This window comes from Vidua macroura, chromosome 4, assembly GCF_024509145.1.
Source record: "Vidua macroura isolate BioBank_ID:100142 chromosome 4, ASM2450914v1, whole genome shotgun sequence".
NCBI classification, from domain to species: domain Eukaryota; kingdom Metazoa; phylum Chordata; class Aves; order Passeriformes; family Viduidae; genus Vidua; species Vidua macroura.
The window spans coordinates 56,985,862-57,000,043 of record NC_071574.1 but is presented as its reverse complement, the minus strand read 5'-3'; the positions used below and the strand labels follow the sequence as shown (position 1 = coordinate 57,000,043).

The 14,182-nt window shown below is 36.3% G+C and overlaps 1 protein-coding gene across 6 annotated transcripts in view; it reads right to left on the bottom strand.

The window, feature by feature from the left end:
* The window catches only part of KCNIP4 (potassium voltage-gated channel interacting protein 4), a 385,281-nt gene that overhangs the window by 137,409 nt on the left and 233,690 nt on the right, over positions 1–14,182 (bottom strand). The gene's annotated exons all lie outside the window — the stretch shown is intronic.

The window sequence follows — 14,182 nt, the reverse complement described above, 5'->3', positions numbered from 1 at the left end:
CTAAATCAGTAAACAAAAAAGACTCTTTCCCCAAATCATATCAAATAGTATCTCTGTACCTAGCAAGAAACACAACCCAGTTTGTTCAGTTTATCAAACAATTTATTTAGGAAAGTTAAGCAATATGAGTAATTTATTTGTTCTGATTGAAGATTTATATTTTTCTCAATTCATTATTTCAGCATTTTTACATGGAGACATTTAGCCATAATCTGGGATCACAGAAATTGAATCAGCTTGGAGCACAGAATATTAAAAGAAAATTCTACCTAAATTAAAAGAAAATTCTAAATAACTTATTTCCAAACAGCTTAGAGAGCTTTACTAGAGGTCAATGCACTTCATTTTGTGACAACATAAATAAGATGGAGAAAAAAAAATTTATTTCTGTGTCTCCTTTCTAAAACTATACTTAAGTAGCTTACAAAGCCTACTAAAGCAGTCCAATATATTGCTGCAGAAAGAAATCTCAGGGCTTTTTTGTACAAACATATGTGCATAATATAAAAACCTATTTATTCCAGAAACATTAACAGCAGATAGCGAAGAAATCAAGATTTATTAATGATGTCTCTAAAGACAGAAACAATCTGGGACCCATGACTAAAGAAATGGCATCTCTCTTTGTAGCCTCATAGCTGAAACCAACCAGAGAAGTTAATATAGCTACACTGACCCATGCATACAGATTCCTTCATATCCAACTAATAAACAAGTGATATTTTATTACCAAGCTTTACTCCTCATGACATTTACCATTCTACCTCTCACCTCAAGCTGATAAACCATTTTGTCTCACTCAAGTTGAACTCAGTATGAAGCAGAAAGATGAACGAATTGCACTGTGCTCTGGGTTAGACTCAGTAGTTTTAAACGAGTACTCCAGGAGACATAATGAAAGAACTCAAATGCTTTTGCTATTATCACTTTCTGTAATGATTTACTTTGTGACTGATTATCTCCAGCCTATTAAGAGGTATGGTAACCATTTCAAATTTATGTGTGGAGAGAATGAAAGTATGCTGAGATGAGAAATGTAACTAAAGGGAATTGAAAGAAGAGGGAAAGCTTGCTGTCGTGCTGTTAAGTGTTATTTATCATATATTCTCAGGGTGTGTTTGGGAGAAAAAGACGAAGTTCTCAGTGGAAATTCAATTCCTCCAAACATTATAAACAAAAGCTTAAAACTTCCAGGGTGCCTGGGGGTGAAACAGTGGTAAGCTGAGGCTTCAGTAGGGATCCTAGATACCTTTGATATCTTCTCTGCTCCCACACACTTAGGACATTGCCTAGGGTGAGAACAAAGTGACAGTGAGTGAGGATGGGTTTTCCTTGCCCATTTCTAGGAGCCAAGCACTTGCCCAGGGAAATACTGTCACTCTGCACAAAGGGGCACCCTGGCATTTCCCATCCCCCCACACCCACTGGTGATGTAAGGCTCACGTGAGGTTTTGCACGAGTTTGAAGGGCTTAGCAGACCATAGTGAGAGGCTCTGAACTTGGGGTCAGCTTACCAAATGTACACTCAGCACTGGCCATGAAGGAATCCACTCCTGGCAGCCAAGGGATCTATGCAGATTGCTTCAGAACCAAGGACAGACAGATCAAGGGCTCCCAACAACACTGATCTCACCAGTGACCCTTGGGGGAAACTGGTGAGGATGCAAAAAGTAATCAAATGGCTTGTATGCATGGCAATCCTGTGACCATGATAGGTAATATGGATGTGAATTGTCTCTTACAACCTGCAAAATATGAACACAAACCATTCCATATCACTTGACCTCATTGCTCAGGCAATCAAGATGGTCTAAGCATAGCCTGAAAATTCTGAACTCTTTTACTGTATACTGTTATTATTGTCAAGATGTGCTACCCTGGCTAAGTTAAAACACAATTTAATAAGTTAAATGTCAAGTGTTATACTCAAAGAAACCAAAGAGAACGTAGCAATGTTTGCAATACATAATGTGAGACTTATAATACTGTGGTAGACAAAAGTATCTTGTCTCTCAACATAAGTTCCCACAGGGTAAAGCTCACTTTATTTTATGTGCTGGCACAGCAAGGAAAAAAAACCCATTAAATGCCACTTTATTTACATCTACAATTGTTTCTGGCTTATCTGTAAGATAAACAGAACTGTACAAATGCTGCAGGTTTGGGCTGAAATGCCTGAAAGTGCTCTAATATGCTGTATCTCTCAGCACATTTTCTTTAACAGGTGTTACCAAAAGTGAAGAAATAACATGCTGCAAATTTTCTCTCCACCTCAGCCTTCACTACAATGCAGACATTAAGTTTTATTTGACATAAAACATCTTTTAACACTAGCTGAATTAAAGACTTTCAAAAATTTTAGCTTAGAAAAACACTGAGATAAAAATGGGAGCTTTTTCCTAATGTATCTCTGAGGGACAAACCAGCTGGGTTATTCACTTAATATCCCAATAAACACAGACTTCTAACACTGCAGCTAAGAAAAACCATTTGGATGCAGTGGCTTTTATCCCACTGCATCATTTTAAGCCAAGAAAGCAAATTACACATCATACCTTCCTTTAAGAAAAAAACCTTTGAAAGTGGCCTATAACTCCAGTTCTTCATTCTGCTGGTGATAAACGAACTATCAGAGAAGCCCTGGAGACTGAAGGGGAGGAAGGTGAATTCTTGCTTCCTACAAGGCACAGAAAAACTATTTTCCCTTTGACTGAAACAGCACAAGAAACAAAAAGCTGACTGAGAAATTTAAGAGTAGTTGGTAAGAACATGACAGTCACTGGGCTACCTTGATATGAAAGTTGGCTGAGTCTCACCAACAAAAGCAGTCCTGGATCTGGTCCTCGGAAGCTAAGTTAATGAGAATATTTTGCAACAGCTATCAGAATATATTAGTGTAAAAGTCATGTAGACATGGATTATACTAAGGTTAGTAACTAGAGAGGTCTTGAATTATATGCATTAATAATAATAATCCAATACACAAACAGATGTTAAAAAAATTTGCCATTGAGCAGACTATGTACTTATTTCTTCATGATGTTTTCATAGTGTGGTTTTTAAGATTCAGTGATGTTAGTAAAGCATTTTTCCCTTGTCTGGTCTCTGAGGTTCCTGAGAATATCACAGAAAATAAGGAGGGGTTTTGGTATTGTTCCTTGCTAGTGTTACACACACCTGTTTCCTTCCTCAATGTTAGCCTCTGTGTAAACTTAAAGCAAAAATATGACAGAGAAAGAAAACAAACAGAAAAACAAAGAATTAAGGAGATATCTGGCATAAATAAATCCTACAGAGTTATGGTACTACTGGCAAAGATTGTGGGTTGTTGGAGCTCAGATGTGATAGGATGAAGCTGTGCCTTACACAACATTATGTGATGTAGGCCCCAGCTGCTGCTAATGGAAGAGCTAAAGCTGCCTTATCCTTCTCTGGCTCAATAAATCAGAGCCTGAGTTAGACTAATAAAAAAAGCTATTTTTGAGGCAGCAGGCATAGTTACACAGCAAGTTTGCCAGGTCTTCAAGTCTAAAAGAAATAAACAATGAGAAACACTTCCCCAGGAACATTTGTTTTAACCATTTTTATCTGATTGTGTAGCAATTCAACACGTATAATACATTTAGTCCTGCCTTTTATGATCTTAGCATTCATTTCACTGCATAGACTTGTAAACTGAGGAGGCTCTGTTTTAAAACATACTGACTTCTGCAGTGCCAGGTTCTCAAAATTCTGTTTAAAAAATAATATTGTATTAAAACATACATAATCACTTCTACAACATTCTCAAGCACTCCAAGAATCCAAAATCAAAAGAAAACTCCATGCTCCAAACATGTATAAAGAGGCTTGCTTTTATATAATTAGTGTGACTATCTATTATTTTGGATTGAGTAATGTTTTCAGCATTGATTACTTTTTTCTCATTTTAACTCCTCAATAAATAACTTTAGCAGTTTCCCTGAGCCTGGGAGCTTTAACAATGAAAAAATTTTAAAAACATGAAATATGAGAAATACTAAAATTGTTACCTCAGAAACAGAGTCCTGAGTATATTTCACAGGATAGAGAAAAGTTACACTATTTCCACAGACATTAGCATACACAGAGCAAATGTTAAGTGTTCAGCTTTCCTGTCCACCCAGTTCTTGGATTCTGTACTGAAGATGACAGCATTTCTAGTTAGGGTTCAGGTGTCCATTTGGAGTTGGACTGACAATGCCACCTGCTTTCACAGAGGCAACTGCAAATATTTTATGTATTCAAGTGCTTCTAAAATATAAGATTGTAACTAACCAACTTAATTTTCAAGCCTTTCTGTCTTTTATTGCTATTAACATGATAAGTATGTGTATTTTGAGAGACATGTAGCTGTCAACCACTGGAGACCAAGAGCTTGTTCTTGCTGTTTGTGTCTGCCCAGCCTTTGAGAAAGACTGTCCTGACCTTGTCCAGAGCCTACACTGCCTGTACCTGTGCTGGCTCCCAGCCTCCCTCACACCTGGGCTGCAGGACAGCCCAGGACTCAGGCACCAGTTAGACCTCAGTCAACCTTTCCTCTTAAACCTAGTAACAGGGAATCATCCCTTTAAGTGGAAAAAAATTATGTTGGTTTTATGTAAAACCTCTGTATTGCATTCACCTGAGCAAAGCAAGAGCTGGATCAGATCCACCTGCTCAGCTGTAAAACAATTACAGAGTGCTGCAGTTTCTCTCCCTCAAGCTGCAAAAAGAGCTCATTTTCATTCAAATCTCTACAGTGGTCCTTTAATTGTTCCTAACTTACTGTGAAGGTCAGTAGAAAATGTTGTACTACTGTAACTAAATATAAAATCTTTTAAAATGAGCAGCTACCAAACTACATACTTTAGAGCATATCACTTTCTGTAATATTTCTTGGCTCCATATGTTTAGCTTAGGGCGATATGTACATTTTCTATGGTTCAGCTTCTCGCCTGCAAGATGGCAAACAGTAACTCATTTATTTTGTTAAAGCTCCAAGCAACAGCTCTGCCAAGACCAATAAAGAGCTTACTTAGAGTTAACATGTTTTTCTGTGTTATCTATAAATGTTGTCTATATTGCAGCCTTTGCAGTGCCATAAATAAGTGATTCTGTATTAAAAATGTATTCTGCCAGATCTTGAAAATTTTCTTCTAATTAGAATAACAAATCTAAGAAAACACTAATGCTTCTGACTTTGAACGCATGGCTGTACAGAGAAAATAGGTCCAAGACGTGCTACCTAATTTGTTTCCCTAAAGGAAAAGAATTAAAATCGCAATGTGAAAAAATCTGCCGTGGTTACAAAGCCCTCACCCTACCGAAGAGGGATATGAATGAATATATAGCCTAAAGACTAAACCTTTTACTGCTTTAATTGCACAGAAATGAGTAAGGTTCACTTTAAAATGTGGCTTAGGGTTCCTGTAAGTCATGGTCTTATAAAATCAACCCTAATCACAAAACTAGAACATTTTGCTCTCCATCAAAATACTAAAGTTTTATGAAAAGACAAAACAATTTGTTATCATTCAAGGCTTTCAAATTCAAGTCAGCTTCAGGAAGTAAATACACAACAGAAAAGTTAGACTATAAAGGCATTGGAAAGCTTATCAAGAGTAATGGTCTAGAGAAATTGCTCTTCAGGCTTTTTAATTTCTGAGGAAAACCTACACTCATTCAAAGCCATTGACTTCAAGGTTCACTAAAAGTGAATTGTATCCTTGATCTTGTAATCATGGATGAGCCATGTATGGTTTTCCTGACATGAAATATTTCTTAGAACTGTTACAAAAGTGATACCTCGTACAGACTACCTGTATGAATACTTAACATATTAACTATTCTGCTGCTCAGCAGTGAGCTGAATACCAAAAAGACATTCCCCAGAGAGAATGGGTGTATCTTCTAGTAGATTAGAAAACATGTTGTCTTCAGTAGAAATAAATCAAATAATTTTCTTTAAAATCTCTATTAAGAATAAATTACATGAAAAATTTTTATCTTTGAGAGATATTTTCTCATTATTTTACTTGGCAATATTAGGCAGGTACACATAGTAAAAGCTAAAAATCAGATGGGAGGTGAACCATTTTTAATAAAGTGTAGATAAGTCTTTTAAAATCTGAAGCTCAAGGGCTTTTAGCAAGGGAGGCACTTGTTTATATTCTTTTTCACCCAAAATAATTTTGTGAAAAATAAAAGTATAATTAAAGTGCTGATTTTTCTATTAAATTCCGCTTAATTTGAAATTTTTTATATGAAATCTGTGAATGAAAAGATTTTGGAAAGACAAGGCTGAGGTTTTATTACCAGAAATCCTTCCCTAGATAGAAAAAAATTTAAAAATTAAATATAGCTATAGAAGAGAATTATTGTTTGTGGAGCCTTCCCTTCTGAGGAGGCTGCAATCTGATTTTAAGACTCCTCCCATGGGACACCTGATAAAACCCCACAGCCCTGGTCTGCTGCCTCTCTGCTCTGGGCTCGGGGCTCTCTGGGCTTTGCTCAGGCTCCCGGGCGTCTGCTCCCCTGCTCCCCCCGGCCCAGGGTGGGGCGGGGGGTGATAAAATGGACTCTCCTGCTAAACAACAGAGACCTGTCTCATCTGTTTTCTCTGCTGCTGGTAGTGGCCTCCCGGGATCATGATCGTCACTGTAGCCACATGCTGCTACAAATGTTTATGAATGTAACAAAATATACAGTCATTCATTCTTCAAAGATTACCAATGTAAGTTATCCCAGCATCCATTCCTTTCTTTGTCATTTAGTATACCCAGAAGCAAAGCTGCTCTAAGGAGACAATACAAAACAAGAGGAAAGACTTAATATAAATTTATGATACAGTGTGCTGATATGGGAGTAGAACATTTATAAGTTATGTGCTCTGCAGCTCAACTTTAGGGGTTTATGTACCTGTGACTTCAAATCAATTCTACCTGGCTTTGAAACGCAAAGGAACAAATGTTTGGATTTTGATGTTTTGATTTTTTTTTCTTGATTAAAACTTATTTTCTCATGTAACACCCTCTATCCCCCAGGTCCAGCAGAGATCATGGACAAATACATAACATGAAGAGAAGGGCCTGTTGAAGACGGAGGTGATCAGAATTAGTGCTAAGGGTGACAGAAACATTTTACATCTATGTAAAACACAGTGAAGTCAGACCCATGGTCTGATGGTACTTATTCCTTCATTAAATACCTTCTTCTTCTTTTCAGATGTCATTCAAGGAATGACAAAATTAAGCTGGTATTTGATTTAAAACACTGAAGTGAGTGAATATCAGAAAAAGTTCTTGATATTGAAAAGGTTCCAGTTAATTGCCATGGATGACTTGTGCTTTGCAAGAAACATCTGATGCTGGTCCAAGAATGGGAATGGTCTGGTGCTGCAGGAATGTGAAAGGTTATGGAAAGTTCTCATAGCTACCACTTAATTCTCCTTTCTAACACAGTTCTCTGAGAAGGAGAACAGTTTAATAGATCAAATTAGCAAGTTCTTAATTATTTTTACTTCACTGATCTTTTATTTAATGTCCCTACATACTATTAGATGAAAAAGAATTTTTAATACATTTCATAATTATAGAATGTAGACAATAAATGCTACAGTTTGTGTGGAATTGTGGTTAATGCAAGTACAAAATATGTTCACAGATCCATATAAATGTAGCTGAAAGATAATCTGATGGGTCAAACGGCCTTTCATTTAATGAATTATAAAATCAATTTACATTTTAGTAATTTCTGACTCTATTTCATTAAAATCCCCTTTAATCAGTGGGATGGACTGTCTGTGTGCAAGATACAATAACTGATCCTTCTTTTAAGCTATAATACCATTTTAGCTCTAATATTAGTTCCAAGAAAGTTGTTGACAGCTTGAAGACATATTGCAAAACAGCAAGAAGATGTACAACTAGAGGAAGATTTAAGGACTATGAAGTTTGATCAAGCAGGAAACACTATAGTACTGGATATGTTTAACCTAGAAAAGATATTGGAAGGACACTGGGTTGGTATAAAAAAATTGCCACTGGGTGTGTATGAACAAAAAAAAATTGTCATATGAACCAAGGGCACTCTTTAAATCCATAGCACCAAAATCGTAAGAAAAGAAACACCTGCAGTAGAGCCATACATGTAAAAGCTCAGTTTTCATAATATAGACTTTTTTTCTAAAGTCAAACATAGTGAGTCACTAGGACTGCTGAATCTTTACACAATCCTTTCCCTGGAAAGAGGCAAGAGCATTGTCTTATCCTTCCCTTTATTTTCTAATTCACCTGGTTTTGTTGCACAGTATTTAGCAGCACAATTGCAACTAGGACCACAGTTGTATTAAACTAGTTATTAAAGAAACTCTGCTATTTTGTAGATACAGATAACCATGTACCCGAATTTTCAAATTTTGTCAACAGAAGTCTGAAAAAGAAGGATGCAAGTGAAATACGTGTATGACCCTACTTGTCTTAAAAAATTGCTCTGGCTGGCACTGTCATGGATCTTTAGGTTAACAAAGAATGAATTAATTAATTCTAGAATGAAACCCTAGTGCAACCCAAATGTTTTAGAAATCCATTTGCTAACAGCTTGCTATTGGATAGTTTTAAATGTCATACTTTTTTCTCACCTCTCTCTTGTCTTCTTGTCTATCCTTTTTTTTTCTTTTTTTCTAATGTGTAGTAAAGCTGGACTTATAAGGCAAGAAGGATTGCTGTAAAATTCCAAAACAATATAATATGAAGGATCTAATGACCTTGTAAGCAGCACGATTTGAATGACATTTTCTCTAAGTAATATTTATATGCAGCTGGATATAGACTACTAAAGAAGTCACAGAAGCCATCACAATTCATGTAGATGATTATATCTTGACAGGTGTAATCATTCAATGTTGCTTGCTCTCTTCTCAGGCTAAGCTAATCACCACTGCAGTTTCTCTGGTACCAGAATGCAGGCAAACATCCTTACATACACTGTCCTGTGCATTGCAGGTGTGGGTATAACACCTTGTTCAAAAGTATATTCGGTATTCTTAATATTCTGAAAAGTAATAAAGACTTCATGAAACCTGGGGGAGGAATATGTTTAAACAGCTTCATGCTCTTCTCCACGGTTTGGATTGAGGTTGGTTTTGATAGTGGACATGTCAAATAGAGAAGAAAAGCTCCTTATGTAATACCTTCTTGTGACTTTATTGGTAACAAAAGATAACTCTCTAAAACATCAGTTTGTGAAATTTCACCTGTAAGAGCTTCAGTCAATGTAAATAATAATGAAAATTTCAGTAAGCAACTCATTAAGCAGCAGTGCAACCTGAGCTTTATATTTACTGGACATTTTTACTAATATCAATGAAATTTCATTTTTCCAAAGCATATTTCTGCAGCTCAGAATGTGCTATTGAATAGCTGCATTACATCTAGTTGGAGTAATTATAAAAAACTGCCCATATCAATGTGTGATGTTCAGCTTAGTAAATATATAGCAGTGTGATTTCACACAGCAGATGCAGCTTTGTAAACACATAGTAAAGTCAGCCTTGAAAATACATCAGTAAACATTTTCCTACACAATACAGACACATTCGAAAGCACATTTTAACATAGGGATTAAAGTATTTTTAAAATGGTTGGAAAATAAATTATGTTTTAGAATGTATATCCACACAACACAAGGATGCAGGAATTTCCTAGTTTTCAAAATAACCTCTATTCAGGATGTCTTTCTCATGCCTTTGATTATTTTTCTTTAATAACAGGAGTCTGGAATACTTATGAGAGACCCTTAATGCTGAAGATTTAACTTTGTGAAACCTGATCAACTTGTGAGTCCTCTTATTTTGTCCTGCATAAAATGTCAGTTCTTAACAACTGCATCTCTGGGGCCAGTAGCTCATACACACAGAAAATGTTTCAAAACCAGAAAGACAACAGATGCCAGATAATGGCAGAGTGGGGATGAAATAGTAGGGGATTTAGTAATCAACACCTATCAGAAAACTATTCAAGCATCCACTGAGATCATACCTGTTGCAGCTACAGTTTTCATACAGATTATAATATCTCCAAATTAAAGAATGGAGTGGAAGTGAATTAGTGTGATTTTTCAAAAAACATCAATTGCTAAAACAAAACCTTCTGAATTTAAAATCCTTTTGAGTTTTGTAACAGTCAGACACTCAGGTAGCATAAATTAATGCAGAAAGCTATGGTAAAACATAGCTAATTGATGACTCCGTGACAATGAAGAGTTCCCACAAATATAAGTATGTTGAAAACATGACCTTTAAGGCCAATGTTGTACAGCAGAACAGCAAACCCATTGGCAAAATTCTGGTATTCAAGGGAACTTGCCTCTTCTGCAGTGCAGAGCTACGTACAAAATACATGGAGGTGATACACACAAATACATGCTAGGATTTTTATCTATGCCAGAATTTGCAAATCTTCATGTTAGAAATGTATTTAAGTATTGATTCTTCCTCCATTATGCTGAATGGAAATTTACTGATAACATTGTTAATAAAATAAGAAGAGTGGCTTTCTAAATATTATCATCATTTAAAGAACTTGATTAAAAATATTTTATTTCTCTGTGCTCTCTGTGTTCACATCAAAGTCATTAATGCTGCTTCCACTTTAAAAGAATGTTGTAAAGAACAGTTAATCTCCATAAACAAAATTGACAAAATCTTTGTAATTTCTAACCATAAAATTAATGCTTGTGGTAATAACAAAGATGAAATCCTGAGTTACTCAATACTTTCTTTGTCTTGGTTTTTCCTGATCCCACCTGTTCAATGGCCTTATGGTCCCTGGGGCCAGTGTGAAAATGAAGTTTACAGCTCATCGCAGAAGACATGTCCAGAGGGAAACTAGGGACCACTGAATGTAACCTCCATTGCATCAGTCCATGGAACTGGGCAGGAAGTTTCCAAAGCTAAGCTAAGGAGAAGCTGAAAGCTATGAAGTAGAAAAGGCAAACGAGAGTGTAACTGATGCCTTCCATTGCCCAGTGGGTGGCTGGTGACAAGATGAAGACAGGCTCTTCTTGGAAGCATGTCAAGAAAGGATGAGAGCTAACAAACAAGGTGCAACAAGGAAAATTCTGATTACATGGAGGGAAAAAAATGTCCACTATGAGGCTGCTCTGACACTAAGAAAGGCAGCCAAGAGGGGTTTGGACTTACTCAGACCTTAACTAAACAAGGCCCTAGACAACTTTGTTTTAGGAAGTTGGTCCAATTTTGAGCAGCAGGCTGGATAAGATAATCTCCAGAGGCTCTTTCCAACCAAAGATGGTTCTCTGATTTTATGAAATGCAAGCTTAGCTACAGCCCCATTTTTCTAGGACAAAAGGTTATATAAAAATTCAATAGGTTTTTTGGTTTTTTTTTTTTTGTTATGACATATTGGTTTCAGCTGAATAACAGTGTGTCTTCTGTGCAAAAAAATTCAAATGCAAATTTTCAGTTTGTGAAGCTTCTAGTTCATCTGGGAGAGAGCTTCTGTTCTAGAGCTGTACGTCAGGAAGTTCTGCTCCTGAAGTGTTGCACGTGTGGTCAGCTATTTCAATATTCAAAGAAATGTGATCCTTTTCAGTCCATGTTTTTATTATTCACAGTGCCTTTACCCAGAGTGTACATACATAAATAAAGAGAAGAAGCCAAGGTCTGGTAAGGGCAAGCAAAAGATCTGATTAAAACAAGAAACAGTCAATAAACTGAAAAAATCTTAAAGAGCAAGCTGTCACAATGTGCTTGTTCATAGTAGGAAGAGGAAAATAACATCTGTTTAACTGTAAACCATCTCTAAATAAAGCTTTTGGATAGCTCAGTTGGCAGCTGATGTGAGCCCTGACAACTTAAGCACCAAGACATGGTGTAGCAGTGTAAATGGACTGATTGTGTATGTAATTATCTCAGATGGATACAATAATGCTGCAATTCCATTACTTTGGAGACCTCAAAGTCACTCATTTTTTGCATCTATTGAACAGACCATACCAGTTTGGCATCTCTGTGTTTCAGTATGGACAACCCTAATTCTCTTTGCTCTGAAACCTGTAGTAAAACAAATCTAATAGCTATGGTGATATTCTGATTAGTGATACAAAGAAGGCATAAGGGCCTGGACTGTACTTCTATCTAAAAAGCAAACCAAATATTTTCTGACATTTGACTTTGGCTTTGACTAAGGACCAAAGAGACAGCTTCTAGTGACTAGTAATGAATCCATTTTAGGAGCATAAAGTTAACTCTGTAGCTTCATGGTGAAAGACACTTCTGGTTATTTTTCACATTCCCCCAAAACATAAAATACCTTGAATTTTTCCTATTTGCCATTTGCATGGCTTCCTTTTACAGAGTTGTATATATTTGTGTTTCTCAGGGTACAGTCTTTTTCCTCTGGAAAGAATTTTTATCTATGTACATATTAAGGATAATGTCCCCATGTTCTAGAAAGACTGGTAATGAAGCTGGAGCATGAAAAGTCACTCTGACCATCGAGGATTGCTGGGCATCTCACACTCCTGCATGCAGTCACTGCATGGGCTTGCGTCAGCTTGGCAGAGCACTCACAGTCAGTTCAGTGTTTTGTAAAAATGTGGATGATACAGAACATGCACTTAAGTTCTTTCTGTAAGAGCTCAGAAAGAAATACAGACACTGAAGCTTCACTAAGTGAGGAGTTTCCTACTTACCTTTGTATGAGGTGCTCTGTCAGGTCATGCAACTGCCAAGAGGTGGAAACACTTCAAACTGATCAATCAATGCAATAATGAAAAGCATGAAAAACATGGTAGAACTTAAAGAAATAGTTAGTAGCAATAAAATTATTTGAAATGGTCTTACAAGAAAGCTGAACACATCCAGGATGCTATTAGCAAATTAAGTCCAGATTTCTTAGGTCAAATAATTAAATCAAAGGTTAAGTACGAAAGAAGTTCCATGAAAGAGGAGATAGACCAACAGCGTCTGACGCAATTTAAAAATCTCTGGCTTCCTCATCCATGAGAAATTCCATAAGTAACTGAATAATTTTCGCAAGAACATTAAAATCTAATTTCCATTGATATTGTACAACCAAGTCACAAAGCAATCACTAATCAATACTATTAAAACTGCATTTTCTGTTTTAAAGCACTAACAATTAAACAGGTGTATGAAAAGGGAATTAAGAAAGTTCAGAAAGTTTAAGCTTCTTGGAGCTTCACCAGCAAAGTAGAAGTGCCAGAATACCACAAAATACCATAAGGATTTGCAATTAGTATATGCTGGACATTATGGTGCCACATTTGAATATTGTGAGGTGTTTACAATTTAGAAGGGTCTCAAAGACCTCAAAGATTCCATGGTGACTACATACACTTCAGTATAGAGTACATGTGTGGTTTTGACTTGTCAGTAGATGAATGGGAGGGATGTATCTAAACTTCACCAGGTCTGAATGAATTCAACAGTATAAAGAAGGACAAATGAATGTTAACTTGCAATGGATGGCCAGGAAACTAAAAATAAAAGAAAGGAGAGATCAAGGTCAGAATAAATGGAGCAATATCCTTGATTTAAACTCTATTGAAAAGTCCTCCAGCCACAAACAATTTTGATTGATTAACAATATCTAATCTACTGGAGGTCAGCTACTTAGCTAGTTAATTTTATTTATCTATATTTTCCACTAGGATGAAGTGTTTGTGACATCTAACATGCTTTAAGCAGTAGTCTATCTTTACCAACTGTAAGGCAATCTTGACAACTGAAAGCCCAAATGTAACAAACTATTGTGGGTGGAGGGGCTGTATGAAATGAAAAACTTCCTGCAGTAAGAGCACTTATTCTAAAGGCTACAGGTGGATACCAATAATGTGAATGTAGAGAACTCAGACCAAAGGAATATCCAGTTACATACGACAAGCAGAGTTAAAAAGTTTGAACACTTGGAACATTTTCTTGGAACTAAAGAAAATGTTTGGTGTGAAAATACTTGATGCAAACACATAAGCAATTTTGAAGCTTGGAGAATAAAACAAAAGAAGTAGTGAGAAGAAAGAGCAATACCAAATGAACACAGGAAAAGATGAGACAAGTAAAGCAGGCAGTTGCAATATGAGTAAATGTAACAAAATAGAGAGATGACTTAAGAGAACAAAAGAAAAATTTGATAATATC